Source organism: Molossus molossus, unplaced genomic scaffold (assembly GCF_014108415.1).
Source record: "Molossus molossus isolate mMolMol1 unplaced genomic scaffold, mMolMol1.p scaffold_m16_p_5, whole genome shotgun sequence".
Taxonomy (NCBI): Eukaryota; Metazoa; Chordata; class Mammalia; order Chiroptera; family Molossidae; genus Molossus; species Molossus molossus.
In genome coordinates, this window is record NW_023425388.1 from 78050528 (window position 1) to 78066121 (window position 15594).

The following is a 15594-nucleotide window of genomic DNA, read 5'->3' on the forward strand; positions in this document are numbered from 1 at the left end:
TATTTGAGTAGTGGTATGAACACAAGTCAGGAAAAAGACACAATTTCTTTTTATTGGGAAGATTCACCTAAGTTCTGCAAACCAGAAGTCAAAATTAATATAATCTATTCTAATCCTTATTCATATTTTATGACAAAGAACTCCACTCAGTTTCTTTGTTAAAAAGTTTATAAATTTCATAACTATAAATTCCAAGTTGGCTAATTCTAATGTTTTGGAGACTAACGTATCAAGGTACTATATATATCACACATAGATGAGGTTTTCTATTAATGGATCAAAATATGCTTAATAGAAATTTATACTGAACATCATCTACCCTTAATTGTTTGAGTGGCACTTTAGGACTTTCCTGCCATTAGGAAATTGGCAATTTTATGCGGAAAAATTAATCAAGGATGCCAGGTAAGACAGTTATGATATAGAGATTCACCCTAGTATTTTGATGAAAGGAACTTCCTTCCCTCTTAGTTTCTCTTGCCATAAACCTCTTGCAAGGACCCAATGCACATCTAGAACAGCATTTCTATTCTCACTAATCCCAAGTGTATTACTTCTGTGTCTTCATACTTGTGTTAAAAATAAACATTACATTTGTACACATGAATGTAAAGGGATACCTGAACAAGTGAGGACAATCCATAAGCAGTATGGTGGTGTGGTGAGGAGCACAAACCCTGCAGCCAGACTGCCAAAGTTTGATGTCCAGCTCTGTCACTTACTAATAGTGTGACCTTGGGCAGAGTACTTAACCTCTGTGTGCTTCAGTTTCCTCATCTACAAAGGGGAATAAAAAGAGGTAACTACCAATAGTAATGTTTTATTATCTTGATAGGTATTTGGGTTACACAGGTGTATGCACTTATCAAAACTCAGAGAATATACATTTAAGATTGTGTATTACACTAAATGTGGTATATTTTATATTAAAAAACGTACGCAAATATTGAAGAACTCTAGTCAATAATATACATGTTAGCCCTGGCCAATTTGGCTCAACGGTTAGTGTGTCGACCTGTGGTCCAGAGAGACTCGGGTTCAGTTCCTGCTAAGGGCATGTACCTCGGTTGCAGTTTGTCCCTGGCCCTGGTTGGGTCGTGTGGGTGGCAACCACTCGATGTGTCCCTTTCACGTCGATGTTTCTCTCTCTCTCTCCCTCCCAATCATTCTGAACAAAAAATAGAAAAATGTCCTTGGGTGAGGATAAAAAAAAGAATGATAATAATAATATACATGGTAAACTATTTAGAGCAAGTTTAATCATGTCTATAATTTACTTTCAAATGCATCAAAAGATGAAATGACAATGGATGGATTATAGGTATGTGAGAAAGTAAGTATAGCAAAATGTTAATGGTTCGATCTAGGTAGTAAGTATATAAGTGTGTAATACTATGTAAGAAAGTTACATAACAAAATAAAAGGGAGAAATATACCTACCTTTCATAGAGTTGATATGAAGTTTAAATATACACACACATAACACACACACACACACACACATATAACAGCACTGAATATACAGTAAAGTATCTGACAATCAACAATGACGAATGACAATGTTTCAGCAAATAAAAGTGATCTATTCTTCCCTAGTTGGAGGAAAAAGATAAGAAAGTAATGAGGCATCCAGCTTCCAAACTGGAGTAAGTAGTTGCCATCAAGGCTGTTAAAGTTTAAATTTCAAATACATAATAAAACTACATGGCCCATGTAGAGTACAAGATCTTTGAAAATCAGAAAGAGCTAGTTTGAATCTTGGCTCTGTTTTTAATTAGCCAAGAAGCTCAGACGATTTATAATGCTCTGAGCCTCAGTTCTTTCATGTATAAAATGGGAATAATAATGATACCTGTCTCTAAAGGTCATTGTGAAGATTAGGGAAAAAAATGCAAACACACACACACACACACAAAACACCCACATTAGTATATAAAATGCAAAAATAGCAATTGAAGTTTTCTCATTATAATCATTATTACTACCTAGGGTGAGTCTTGTATACTCTTCCAATTATTCTCTGCACATAGAAACAAAAGTGAGTCAATATCTGATTGTATCTGATTCTGTTCTAGAACTTGCATATGCAGGGGGCCCTACTATTCCAAAGAGCTTTCTAAATTATCTTTTTATTAAGACAACAGGCCTTATTTAAAGTTTGACTGTCCCGAGTGTAAAAGAAGAGCTGGCAATGACACAGAAATCATTAATCATCCCTCTGTAATGCCAATTATAATACACATGGATCCTACAGGCAAGGCATTTAGAAAGTATGTTGCTGATGGTATTTTAAAGAAAGTTACTTCAGTGCATTTGAGAAAATATTAGCACTTAGGTAAGCTTTTATTTTAAACAGCCTACAGTAACATATTTAATGAAAAGAATATTAAAACTACACTTAAAGAAGATGAATTTTATGCTCCCAAGGAGTGGGTTTGTAAATTATTACAGATTACTTCATGAAGACAGTGACTCAACATAGAGTTTCAGCTGAAAAGAAAATAAAAAACTTGGCAATGAAAGGGGGAATTACTGGAAACACTATATAATAGGCTTCTGCCTTGACCATTGTACAAAAACTGCTTTCTCCAAAGGACCCCTGGATCACGTAACCCGAACACCTTTTTTAGGCATTTAGATGTGTCTATATTTTTCAACATTTTTGTTGAAAATTCTTCCCCCATCTTCCTAGGTCTTATACTCCATTGATTTTCCCACCAGAGATCTGATTGCCAAAGAATAGGTAGGTGTTTTCAAAAGTTCTGTCTTAACCACATTTTCTACTTTCACCAATTTTCAAAATTTCAGTCTAGCCCTGCCCTGACTCAGTTGGTTAGGCATCACCAAAAGGTTACTGGTTCAAATCTGATTAGGGTGCGCAGGAGGCAGCAGAACGATGTTATGTGCTTACATTGATGTTTCTCTCTCTCAAAAAGTCAATAAACTATCCTTTAAAAAAAAAAAGTCAGCTCTACCTTTCAAGCTATAGCTATCTTCAGCCTGAATCTCTTCCAAACTCATCTCACATTTATTACTACATCCTATATATAATCACATGACTATCCTCTCTGTGTTTCAAATCCAATCCATCCCAAGCTTCATCTTCCCCTCTCACAAATCAGTTTCTATGTTACATACTATCTCTCTACTTCTGGATGCAGTGTTATCTAAATACCTACACTTAAATGTAAATCCTATCTTTGACTTCCTTTTGAATACCAACCCCCATTGCTTTGTTTCCTCTTATGATCCCTTCCACACCCCCAACACAAATTCAGTCTATTGTTGAATTCTATAGATTAGTAATTTGGTTCAGGTAAAAGGACAGGATTTGTATTATTTGAGAAACAGTGAAAGCTAGATTTATAATCACTAAATACTCATAGACACAGACACACACAGGCTAAACAGTAGCAGGCATTAAGTGTTTGAAAAAGTCTTCAATGATGGAATCATTAAAATTGAGTAATAAAATTTTTGTCCTGAGTAGGGAAAAGACTTACTTGATTTTGTGAGTTGGATACCTCAATCCAAATATCTTGAGATACAGGGTTTAACCTTCAAAATATCTCTAATAGTGGTCCCATTTACAACTTGCAAACCCTGTGAGAACAAATTTCTTCTTACCTAGAATAGCTAAAGCCCCCAAATCAATCTTTCCAATATCTGCCTCTCTTCCCTTCCAATCCATCCCTCCCATCTATATGGTGTCTGCTTAAAAATGTTCCAGTGGTTCATCTGCCTTTATAATAATATAAACTCATCCTGACATTCAAGGCCTCTTACACTTGGCTTTCCACCAGTTTCCCATTTTATCTTTACATATATTCTATCCAAATAGTAGTGGGGTTTATTCACCTTCCAGGACATCTGTATTTCCTCCTCTGTGTAGTCTTCCTTGATACTCCTACCTTGGATTCAAGATCTTCCTCAGAACTCTTAGTGACATTTGTCTTTTCTTTCTTTGCCTAATTAGATTTTGCTTTCTCTTACATCATGACCCTGATAAAGTGTCTAACCCATTAGATGTTCTTGTAAAAATTTACTAGGTAAACAAATAGAAGAACAGAAAGTAGATTACTTTATCTTTAAACAACACATTTTCCCAGTGAGACTACTGCGATAAGTTCAGGTTCTAAAAGGGAATACAACGAAGCTGAAGAGTGGTAAACAAACAGTCTTACAGGTGGGCAAAAATGGTGTAGAATTTCAATATATGCTAATAACTGAATAAAGTATATAACTTAAGCCTATAAATTCCATGCTTGTTATGGTTAGAATATTCACATATTCAACTAGGAAAAGGCAAAATTTCTGTAAAACCACAGACACATAACAGACACGTGGTAATTTACATGGTATTCTTTTAGAAGAAAACAAGGTATTCTTATAGATGGCACTAAATCATCTTCAAAACAAGTTTAGACATATTAATTATATAGAGAGATATTCAAAATTGATAAATAAGTTAGTGATACTAGGGCAAAAGACCAAGTTGTAGTTCATAAAATTTTTTTAGAAAGTAAATACTTCCACTGAGGTAGCATTTGAGGCAGATTTAGAAAAATCCTTTCTTTTCTTGGATCAATTAATTGTGAAATGCTACACCACTGATCCAAAATAAAGGAGATATGGCTTTTCTAGTTTATGAATAAACTAGCAGAATTAGGTCCTAACAGAATTAGCTATTTATTTTTTTAATTTTATTGCTGTCAGGTTGAGATAATCAATTTATGAATATAGCTCTCATACTTTAAAATTTATTAAGAATTCATAATATAGGTTCCCTGTTTTGTTAAATTAATGGTAGCCTTTGATTATAAAAAAATCCTGTTATGCTTATATAATTTACTTGTTGTTTGGAGTGATAATTTTTTAATACCATAAGTATAAAGCAATAATGTTCCTAAAATAACTATAATCCACTGAGTAACAGATGGCTTATCTCCTAATATTTTCATGTATTTGAGCTTTGATTGGGTTTCAGTAAACTTGCAAAATTAATTGGGAAAAGAATAATTGAAATCAAACTTTTATCACTTAAGGTTGTGTAGAAAATACTTTAAGATATCTAACTATAAAAAGTAAATGTTATTATTTCCTAATGATTTAAAGCAAAATCCACCCTGAACTCAAGCCACTTCAACTTCCAATATAACAGAGATGTGCAATTTGAAGCCAAACATTTCCCTTCTAGTGAAGGGAGACAATAACATGCTTCAAATTCAATTTCAAGGAACAGTTAAAGCAGCAAAAAAGTCAAATGCCACTTTTGACCTAGTGTTCTTTTGTAAACAAACACATTTCTTAGTAGCCCTGCCTTGTGTTGGGTTAGCAATGCACCCTCCAGCACTTTTAATCCTCAGAACAATCTTACATGGTTGGTATTCAGCACATTGCACAATGAAGCTAAGTAACTTTCCCATGTCCCAACCACAGTAAACAGCTGAGTTAGATTTAGTCTTATCCTGGGTCCTTCTGATTCCACAGCCCATGCTTCTGAGATAAAAGGACAGCTCAAAAGAAAAAGGTAATCCACTTATATCTTCTATAAGAAAACCTTTAAGTTTCTGTCTGTACATATTAATCTCAAAGAAGCAATAGTGAGCATTATTGCAGCTGACAATCCAGAGGCAAGAATAAGGGTATGAAGTAAAAGTTCTAAAACTCTTTTCCACAGGCACATTATAAACTCTAATGTATGATATATTTTATCATATCTAATGTATAATATATTTTATTACAGTAAAAATAATTGGTAAAAAAATTAGATAAATTTGATGATTAAGTAAAAACTCATGAAAAAAGAGACATAACTGGGGCAACTTTACCATTAATAAGATATATTATAACAGCCTCATTAGGAAAATTTATCTATGTTCTTTAAAAAGTGAAACTCTCTGCATAATAGAAAAAGGCAACACCCGTAATTTTAACAGGAACGACTAACCTTTCAAACCAGAAAACTTTATCATTCCTTTAAGTGTTCACTTCACTAAATGAACTGAAAGATGCGCTAGCTGTATGCTTCATCAAATGGCAGGGCTAACTGAAAACTATAGAATGAGGTTTTGTATTTTAAAAAGGGGATGGACAGGGGCTGCTCATTTCAAACTTTTCTCTATGGTCTCTTTTATAATATAATACACCTATTTGATGACTTGGTAACTCTGACAATGCTGAAAACATGGATATTCAAAAACTGTATTGAAGGCATGGTTCAGGGTTTCATGTACATGGTCATCCAGGTGGTGCCTGGATGGATAAATGGGCATATAGTACTCTGCACATGAATACACCTCACAATTGACAGGTTTCACCATCTATCAAACCTGGCTATTCTTCATTGTAATTAGGGTGGCATAACTGAAAATGCTTAGGACAGGGTTCACCCCATCAATGATAGTTTTTTAATTTTTTTTTTTTTTGAGAGAGACAGGAAGGGAGAGAGAGAAACATTGATGTGAGAGTGAACCATCGACTGGCTGCCTCCTGCACGCCCCCTACCGGGGATTGAGCCTGCAACCTGGGCATGTACCCTGACCCAGAATCAAAACAGCCACCTTTGGGTTCACAGGATGATGCCCAACCAACTGAGCCACACCAGCCAGGGCTCAATGGTAGCTTTTTAGTATTTGAGTTTTGTATAACAGTCAGTTCCCCCCCATCTGGCTGGCTCTCTCAAGAAACCTGTGCACTCAGTGCATTTGCCTATGGTAATGGTTTTACCTTAAAATATTACCTGAAGTGCAATATTTCTGCCATGAAAAAACACCTGGTAATAAAGGATCTATATAAATCACAGAATTTATATGCATGTATGCATGAACAATGGACATGGACAATAAAGCTGTGGACAGGGCGGGGAGGGTGGGGGAGGGGCATATCGGGGGGGGAGAAACATGTGTAACAAAAATAAATTAATTAATTAAATAAAAAGAAAATAAAGAAAGAATTTAAATAAAGGATAACATTGGAGGAAAAAAATAAAGGATCTATAGTAAACATTAAGGAACACTGAAATAATTACATAATCCACCCACTTTCAAAAGAGTGATATAACCACTATAACAGCAGAGGCAGACTAAACTAAATTATAAAAGTCAATGTAAAATCAAAACACAGTAATCATATGTATCATCTTTACAGACCATTTGAATACAGAAATACCCTAAAAATACCCCCACCCCACCCCACCAGAATAAAACACCTAAAAGTGTACTTTGGTCAACCTTTCCTGGTACACATTAACTGAATCCAGGTACCATAGAGCATCTCGTCCAGTCCAGCCTGAATCAATTTCCTACCTTAACCTCACAACTTCACATGTGCTTCATTCACAGGGCTGCTGATGGACTGTTAGAGAAGCACCTGGCAGAAGGCTTACATGTCTTAACCAACAACTCAGTGTATGACCAGTGAGCCAACAGGTATCCAGAAAATATTTGCTGCTAATTTTAAATTCTTAAACCTGCTAACATTTATGGATTAAAGGACTAACTGCAAACTGTAAGGCATAGAGAAACATTTATTTTTGAAGAACATTCTTATCCCTGAACTCAGACAGGGAAAAATAGTTATTTCCAGGTAGACCAGGAGATGCTTATTTACATCAAGTACATAATACAGGATTAATGAAATGTAAACTCCTGTAATACTAATTCACCAAATGTTTATTAAGCAACTTCCATATACCAGACACTGTTTCCAGGTTTTGGTGATACAACCATGAAGAAAATATTCTCTAGTATAAACTTAAAGTCCCTTAGCTTTTTAAAGAGGCTATATGAAAAACTACATGCATACACTCATATACACAACACTCACATGCATATATACAGAATATCCAGTAAACAGAGTACATATTTTGTATTAAAATGCACAGAAATTCTGAGAAAAAATATGAGAAATTTTGCCCATTACATTCACTTAGTTTCCTGGGAAATACACTTCTCTATAATAGAGATTAGAGGAAATACAGACTTTAATATAAAAATTCTTAATTCTTCCACTACCTTTCAGAGTAGTATTAAAGCATGAAGTGAAGTCACTCCTGAATTTATTTATACTTTTCTTAACTAGTAAATTTCACAACCAGTAGATTGATTATATTATTGAGAAGAAAAACATTGCTAAAATATATCATAAAGAGGGCTGCGAGTTTGAGTCATTCTGTGTGTGTGTGTGTGTGTGTGTGTGTAATTATTTTTTAAATCCTCACTTTAGATATGCTTCTATAAAGAGGGGAAGGGAGAGGGAGAGAGAGAAACATAGATGTGAAAGAGAGCCATCAATCGGTTGCCTCGCACATGCACCCCCACTGGGGACCCACAACCTGAGTATGTACCCTGACTGGGAATTGAACCTGAAACCCTTCAGTGCACAGGACAACACTCTAACCACTGAGCAACACTGGCCAGGGCAAGTATATAGCTTTTGGGGGAAACTGAAGTCAAGAGTAGATGAAAAAATTAAGATACATGTCAACCAATTAAACTGACATCCACAAAACTAGATCACTGCTCAACAGCTTGTTATTCAGTCTATAAACACACAAGGTGAAATGATAAATTTTACCAATCAAGTGTTTATGTAACAAAGTTTTATTTCCTTTTATTACATTTTCTGTTTGATGCAGGCATCAAATCACCAAAAACTGAAATTATTCTAGTAATAGAAAACATACACATTTTTAAAAAATGTTCAGAGATAAAACTAAGCTCAGCTGAGCCTACATCAACTTCCAATAAGTAAATGAATTATCCCAAGCATCCATCAACTGATTTAACCAATAGAAAAAGTATACTACTGTAAAGTAAAAAGGAAGAAGTACTATACATTCTATGAATTGCATTTACACTTTTGAGAAATTCAAACCATCATTACCTGACTTAAGAGCCATTATCAGAAGAAAGAAGGAAAAAAAGGAAGGGAAAAGAGAATGTAAAATGAGGGAGAAAGGACAATAAACAGGTAGATATAACAGACTTAGGATTCCCTGAATTCTGCTGGCATTATTTTAAATATACAATCTTTTCTTTCTGTTTACCAAGTTCTTAAGTATATACCATTCTCTGTTTGAATTCACAACTGGATCACAAAGTAAAAGAATAGTGTCTTGAAAAATATGAATTGGTTTGATTTTAAGTAAGCAGAAACAGACATAACCATAACCCAAAAGTAATGGTCTTATTCCTCAACCTAATTTCCAAATACATTCTATTCCTAGATAACAACATATACACATGGGAATTAATTTTTACAATGATATAATTCCTTCATTATAAAAAACATTCTAATTTTCAACTTTTTAGACTTGATTCTTTCACTTGTAAGAAACTCATTTTCATGCACAGTGATTTTAAAGTGAAATATAAATTCAGCAACTTCAAACATCTCCCACCTCAAAGATTCAGACATTTTTAGAAGCTCAGATGACTATAACAAACTAGGTTTTCTTGTTTACATATTAAATAATATAGAAAGTTTTTGTTTTTTTTAAGCTTTCACCTAACTCTTTGGTACAGGAAAACAGTGACCTCTGTTGTGGACTGAACTGGTTGCCCTCAAATTCTATGTCGAAGCCTCAAACCACAATGTGACTGTATTTGGAGATAGACCCTGTAAGTAGGTAAGGTCATTAGGGTGGAGCCATTATCCAACAGAACTAGTGTCCTAATAAGGAGAGAAAGAGGCACCAGAAAATGCTCTCTCTCTCTCTCTCATGCATATAGAAAAGAGCATGTGAGGACACTTGCCAAAAACAGATTTTTCCTACACCTTGATTACAGACTTTTAGCCTCCAGAATTATGAAAAAAATATCTGTTGTTTAAGCCATCAAGTCTGTGGTATTTTCTTTTCGTTCTTTTTTTTTTTTTTTTTGGTTAATCCTTACCCTAGGATACTTTAGATAGAGTAAAAAGGAGGAGAGAAAGAGAGAAACATCAGTGTGAGAGAGACACACTGACTGGTTGCCTCCTGCAGGACTCTGACCAGGGCAGGGGATCAAACCTGTAACCCAGGTACATGCCCTTGACCAGGAATTGAACCCATGACCCCTGCGTCTGAGAGCCAATGCTCTAACCACTGAGAAAACTGGTCAGGGCTGTGGTATTTTCTTATGGCAGCCCAAGCAAACTACATAATCTCTAAAAATGAGAAGCTTATATATTTGAGGTAGTTTTACTCTACTGATAATCCAGCTAAATGAGTGGCTAATAGTTATAAAGATGATTCGTTTATAAAAGAGAAGGAATTGGACCAACTTGAAGAATAATTCATCCACCAAAATTTTATGTATGTGATTCTAAATTGAACATATGAAATTGTCATTTAGAAACAGCATAAAACTTTGCACCATAAGAGATATCACCATGCTATGCCTGATTCTGAGAGTAAGATGGGACGTCTATAGACAAATCCTCAAAGGAGTCGAAATATTTTAATCCTCATCAGAAAACAGTAACAAAAAAATACTGAAGTAGAAATGCTGATTCTTTTGAAACCCAACAGCATTTACTCTATATGGTGAAGAAAATTCCAGTGGCACTACTATCTCCTGTTCTTGTGCCTTGCCTCAAGTTGATATAAAATTTCATTTCTTTGATGCTGACCTGATTAATATACAGAATGAAGGCCATATATTCACATTTGGCAATCACTCTTTCCTTAGGAATTCTATACTCTTGGTGGCAAGAAGTGAATTATTAGATCATAGGTTGGCTACTATTTCTTTAGGATTCAGCCTTTCAGGGATAAAGATAAAGCCACTTTCAATTTTCATTAGAACTGTAGAAGAACATACAGGTTCTTACACATCCAGGATAATGTTTTAAAACCCTGGAGGCAGGTGTGTGTGTGTGTGTGTATAAGTAAATACACAAATGCACTTTAGACATACACACAATGTCAGATGGTTTAAAGGTATTTTATCGTGCATTCAAGATTCCTGAATTTTTATCACATTTTTCTTTTTTAAGTACTGTTTCTTGAGTACTTCTCATGTGCCAGGCACTGTCTCAGGCACTTGATTGACATAATTACCTCACTTAATTACCACAATCCTACAAGGTAGAGATCATTATCCCACATTAAGAGAACACAAAATTTCAAAGAGGTTAAATGATTACCCAAATTCCTTCAATTAAAAAGTTTGAGAACTAGAATTCCTGCCTAAGTTTCTCTAAATCCGCAGTGTCTAAGACGGTTCCTTTCCCCTAGTCATAGAAATTATAAACTATACAAACAAGGCTGAAGAACATTTGTGTAGACAGTTTAACAGGAAAGAAACAGCAGAGGATGGCGGCGGGCAGGACCTGAGGGGGAGGGGGGTGAGTGTGTGAGAGAGTGAGCAAGTGTGTGAGAGTGTGTGAGTGGACATGAAGGTTGACCACCAAACCCGAGCAGTGCAGAGCCGCTGAGCAGAAGGTCCCTGTGTTGTTGACTGGAGCAGCCGGCTATCCAGTAAGCGGTCCTTCAGGGTGCTTCTCTATTTTGGAAGATCCTGGGTCTTCCCTGGGAGGAGGCAGTGGGAAGAGCTAGGGCCCAGCAACCTGAGCCCACCAGCACATCGGGCACCATTGCACCAGTGGACACTCTGTGTCAACACAGACCAGTGCATAGTAGGAGCTCCCAAGGTGCTGGTTCCTGAAGCCACAGACAGTCCAGAACCCATCACCATTCCCCATAGCAGCAGCCGGATCAGAGTTCAGATATAGCTCCCGCAACAGAGGCTGGGGAGCAGACATCCATCCCCAGGCAACAGAAGCACAGACTAGCAGCTGAGACCCATTGCCAAAAACTAGAGCAAAAGCTGAGCAGGAGTTGAGCCCCACAAGGGAGCAGCACTCCCCAGCCGCCAGCGGTGGGACCTGGGGCTCCACAGAGGCCTGTGAGGTCCAGTAGCTCACAAGAGCAGTGGGAAACCAGAGCCCCAGAGAGACTGGTGCGATACGGCTGCCCGCCTGCGGGAACTGCAGGGTGCGGGGGCACCAGAAAGGCCTGTGCGATCCAGCAGGGACTGTGCCATCCAGTTACCCTCAGGACCTGTGGGGTGCTGAAACACCAGAGAGACCTGTACAACCCAGCAGGGACTGTGTGATCTAGTTACCCACTGTATCTGTGGGATGCTGAAACACCAGAGAGGCCTGTGTGACCCAGCAGGGACTGTGCAATCTAGTTACCCATGGTACCTGCAGGATTCTGAAGCACCAGAGAGGCCTGTGAGACTCAGGAGGGACTGTGTGATCTAGTTACCCAAGGCACCTGGGATTTGGAGCTCACTCAGAGATTTTGCTGAGTTGTGGCCACAAATGACGGTGGCCTGTGTACTCCTTCCCAGAACTGTGGGGAAATGCAGCAGCAGCAGTCCCCCCCCCCCCTCCCTGAGATTCAGCAATTCCCAGGTGAGGCAAAGAAATGAAACTGAGGCTCATTAACAACCAGCAACTATCCCACACTCGGGAAATTCCCTTATGCAGAACACCAGGGCTACATTCCAAGGCCCTGAGTAACTGAGACCACTAGCCTCCAGGAAAAAGCTAGAGGAGTACTGAACCTTTCCTGGGCTTGCAAATCTACCCAGGAAAGTAAGTCTTGACAGTAGTGTTTAACGTGGGCCCAACCAGGCTCATCCAAACCCAGTAGAGGGAGCCACAGACAGCAGAACATCAGTACCCACAGGGAAAATTTGGCAGGCTCCAAAACCCATTGAGATAGCCAAAATGGTGAAACACAGAAACAAATCCCAAATGTAAGAACAACAGATCTCTACTGAAGATAAGATAATTGAGGAGCAGTTAAGCAAGTTAACAGTGCTAGAATTCAGAGCCATGATCTTGATGAAGCTCAACAGCATGAGTAAGAACATCAGCACCATGAGTAAAGATATAGAAACATTGAAAAGCAACCAACTGACAAAAAGAATGACACAGCAGAAATTAAGAACACATTGGAAGGACTAACAACAGAGTAGAAAAAGCTGAGGAGTGGATCAGTGAATTAGAAGACAGGGTAGAAAAAAATCAACCAATCAGAAAACCAACATGAAGAAAACTAAAAAACAGGAAGACAGATTAAGAGAACTGTGGGACAACTTAAAATGTAATAAAATTCTCATCATAGGAATCCCCAAAGAGGAAGAAAATGGGCAAGGGTTAGAGAATGTGTATTTGAAAAAACAGTGACAGTAAACTTTCCCAACATGGTGAAGGAAGAAGGCATTCAAGTTCAAGAAGCACAAAGAGCCCCAAATAAGAAGATCCCAAACAGGCCCACACCAAGACACATAGTAATTAAAATGCCAAAAATTTAAGACAAAGAGAGAATCCTAAAGGCAGCAAGACATAAGCAACAGGTTACCTACAAAGGAACCTCCATAAGGCTCTCAGCTGACTTCTCAACACAAACACTGCAGGCCAGAAGGGAGTGGCATGAAGTAATCAAGGTCATGAAAAACAAGGATCTGAATTCAAGACTACTCTATCCAGCAAGGCTATCATTCAAAATACAAGGTCAAATAAAGAGCTTTCCAGACAAAAAAAAAAAAAAGGCTAAGGGAATATATTAACACCAAACTAGCACTGCAAGATATGCTAAAAGGACTGCTGTAATTAATAGAAGAAATAGGAAGAAAAATATAACCAAACAAAACAAAAATGGCAATAAATAAGTACATATCAATCATCACCTTAAATGCGAATGGTTTGAATGCTCCGATAAAAAGACACAGAATAGCTCACTGAATGAGAAAGCACGACTCACATGTATGTTGTTGATAAGAGACCCAGCTCACAACAAAAGACTCATATAGGTTAAAAGTGAAGGGATGAAAAAAAATCTTTCAAACAAATGGAAAGCAAAAAAAGCTGGGGTAGTAATATTCATATCTGATAAAGTAGATTTAAAAATGAAGGCCATAACTAGAGACAAATAAGGCCACTATATAATATTGAAAGGATCTATCCAAAACGAAGATATAACCTTGGTAAACATATGCACCCAATATAGGAGCACCAACATATATTAAAAATCTTCTGGAGTACTTCAAAGGAGAAATCAACAGCAATACAATCATAGTAGGGGACTTCAATACCCCGCTGACATCACTGGATAGATCTTCTAGACAAAAAATTAATGAGGAAACACAGACTCTAAATGAAGCGCTAGATGAAATGGATTTAATGGATATCTACAGAGAACTACACCCCAAAACTGCAAAATCCACATTCTCCTCAAGTGCACATGGGACATTCTCAAAGACAGACCACATGTTAGGTGCACAAACTAAGTCTCTACAAGTTCAAGAAGACTGAAATCACATGAAGCATCTTCTCAGATGACAATGGCATGCAACTAGAAATCAACTGCAACAAGAACATGCAAAGACATTTGAAAACATGGAGGCTAAATAGCATGTTATTGAACAATGAATAGGTTACCATGGAGATCAAAGAAGAAATTAAAAACTTCCTGGAAACCAATGAAAATGAACACACAACAACACAAAATCTATGGGACGTAGTGAAAGCAGTTCGGAGAGGGAAGTTCATAGCACTAAAGGCCTACCCCAAGAAGCAAGAAAATTTTCTAATAGACTATCTAACCTCACAACTTAAAGAATTAGAAAGCAAACAAAATGAAAACCCCAGAGCAAGTAGAAGGAAGGAAATAGTAAAGATCAGAACAAAAATAAATGACATAAAGACCAAAAAAACAATTCAAAGGATCAATGAAACAAAGAGCTGGTTTTACAAAAAGATAAACAAGATTGATGGACCCTTAGCTAGACTCACCAAGAAACAAAGAGAGAGAACCCAAATACACAAAATCAGAAATGAAAGAGGAGAAATATCTGACACCACAGAAATACAAATGATTGTGAACAAATATTATGAACAATTATACGGCAACAAATTTGATAATCTAAGCGAAATTGACAAATTTCTAGAAACACATAGTCTCCCAAAACTGAACCGGGAAGAGTTAGAAAACTTGAACGGACCAATAACAACAAAAGAGATTGAAGATGTAATCAGGACTCTCCCAGCAAACAAAAGCCCAGGCCTGGATGGCTTCACGGGGGAATTTTACCAAACATTCAAAAAAGAACTAATACCCATTCTCCTCAAACTATTTCAAAAAATTCAATTAGAAGGAAGACTTCCCAACTCGTTTTATGAGGCCAGCATAATTCTAATTCCAAAACCAGAAAAAGACACTACAAAGAAAGAAAACTACAGGCCAATATCTGTGATGAACATAGATGCCAAAATCCTGAACAAAATACTAGCAAATCAAATCCAGCAATACAACAGAAAGATTATTCACCATGCCCAAGTGGGAGTGGTCCCAGGGATGCAAGGCTGGTACAATATTCATAAATCAATATATGTGATACACCACATAAACAAAATGAAAGATAAAAATTAGATGATCATATCAATAGACGTTGAAAAAGCATTCGACAAAATCCAGCACCCATTTCTGATAAAAACGCTGAGCAATCTGGGAATGGAGGGATCATATCTCGACATAATAAAGGCCATATATGAAAGACCTACAGCAAACATCTCAATGGGCAAAAATTAAAAGCA

At 36.9% G+C, this 15594-nt stretch overlaps 1 protein-coding gene across 9 annotated transcripts in view; it reads right to left on the minus strand.

The window, feature by feature from the left end:
• The window catches only part of BBX (BBX high mobility group box domain containing), a 285638-nt gene that overhangs the window by 149272 nt on the left and 120772 nt on the right, over window positions 1-15594 (minus strand). The window contains exon 1 of one of the 9 annotated variants that reach the window (XM_036242409.1): window positions 621-930. The exons of the other annotated variants lie outside the window; for them this stretch is intronic. The gene's annotated coding sequence lies outside the window, so the exon portion shown is untranslated. Of the gene's footprint in view, window positions 1-620; window positions 931-15594 lie in introns of those variants that run through there. 9 annotated transcript variants of the gene reach the window in all.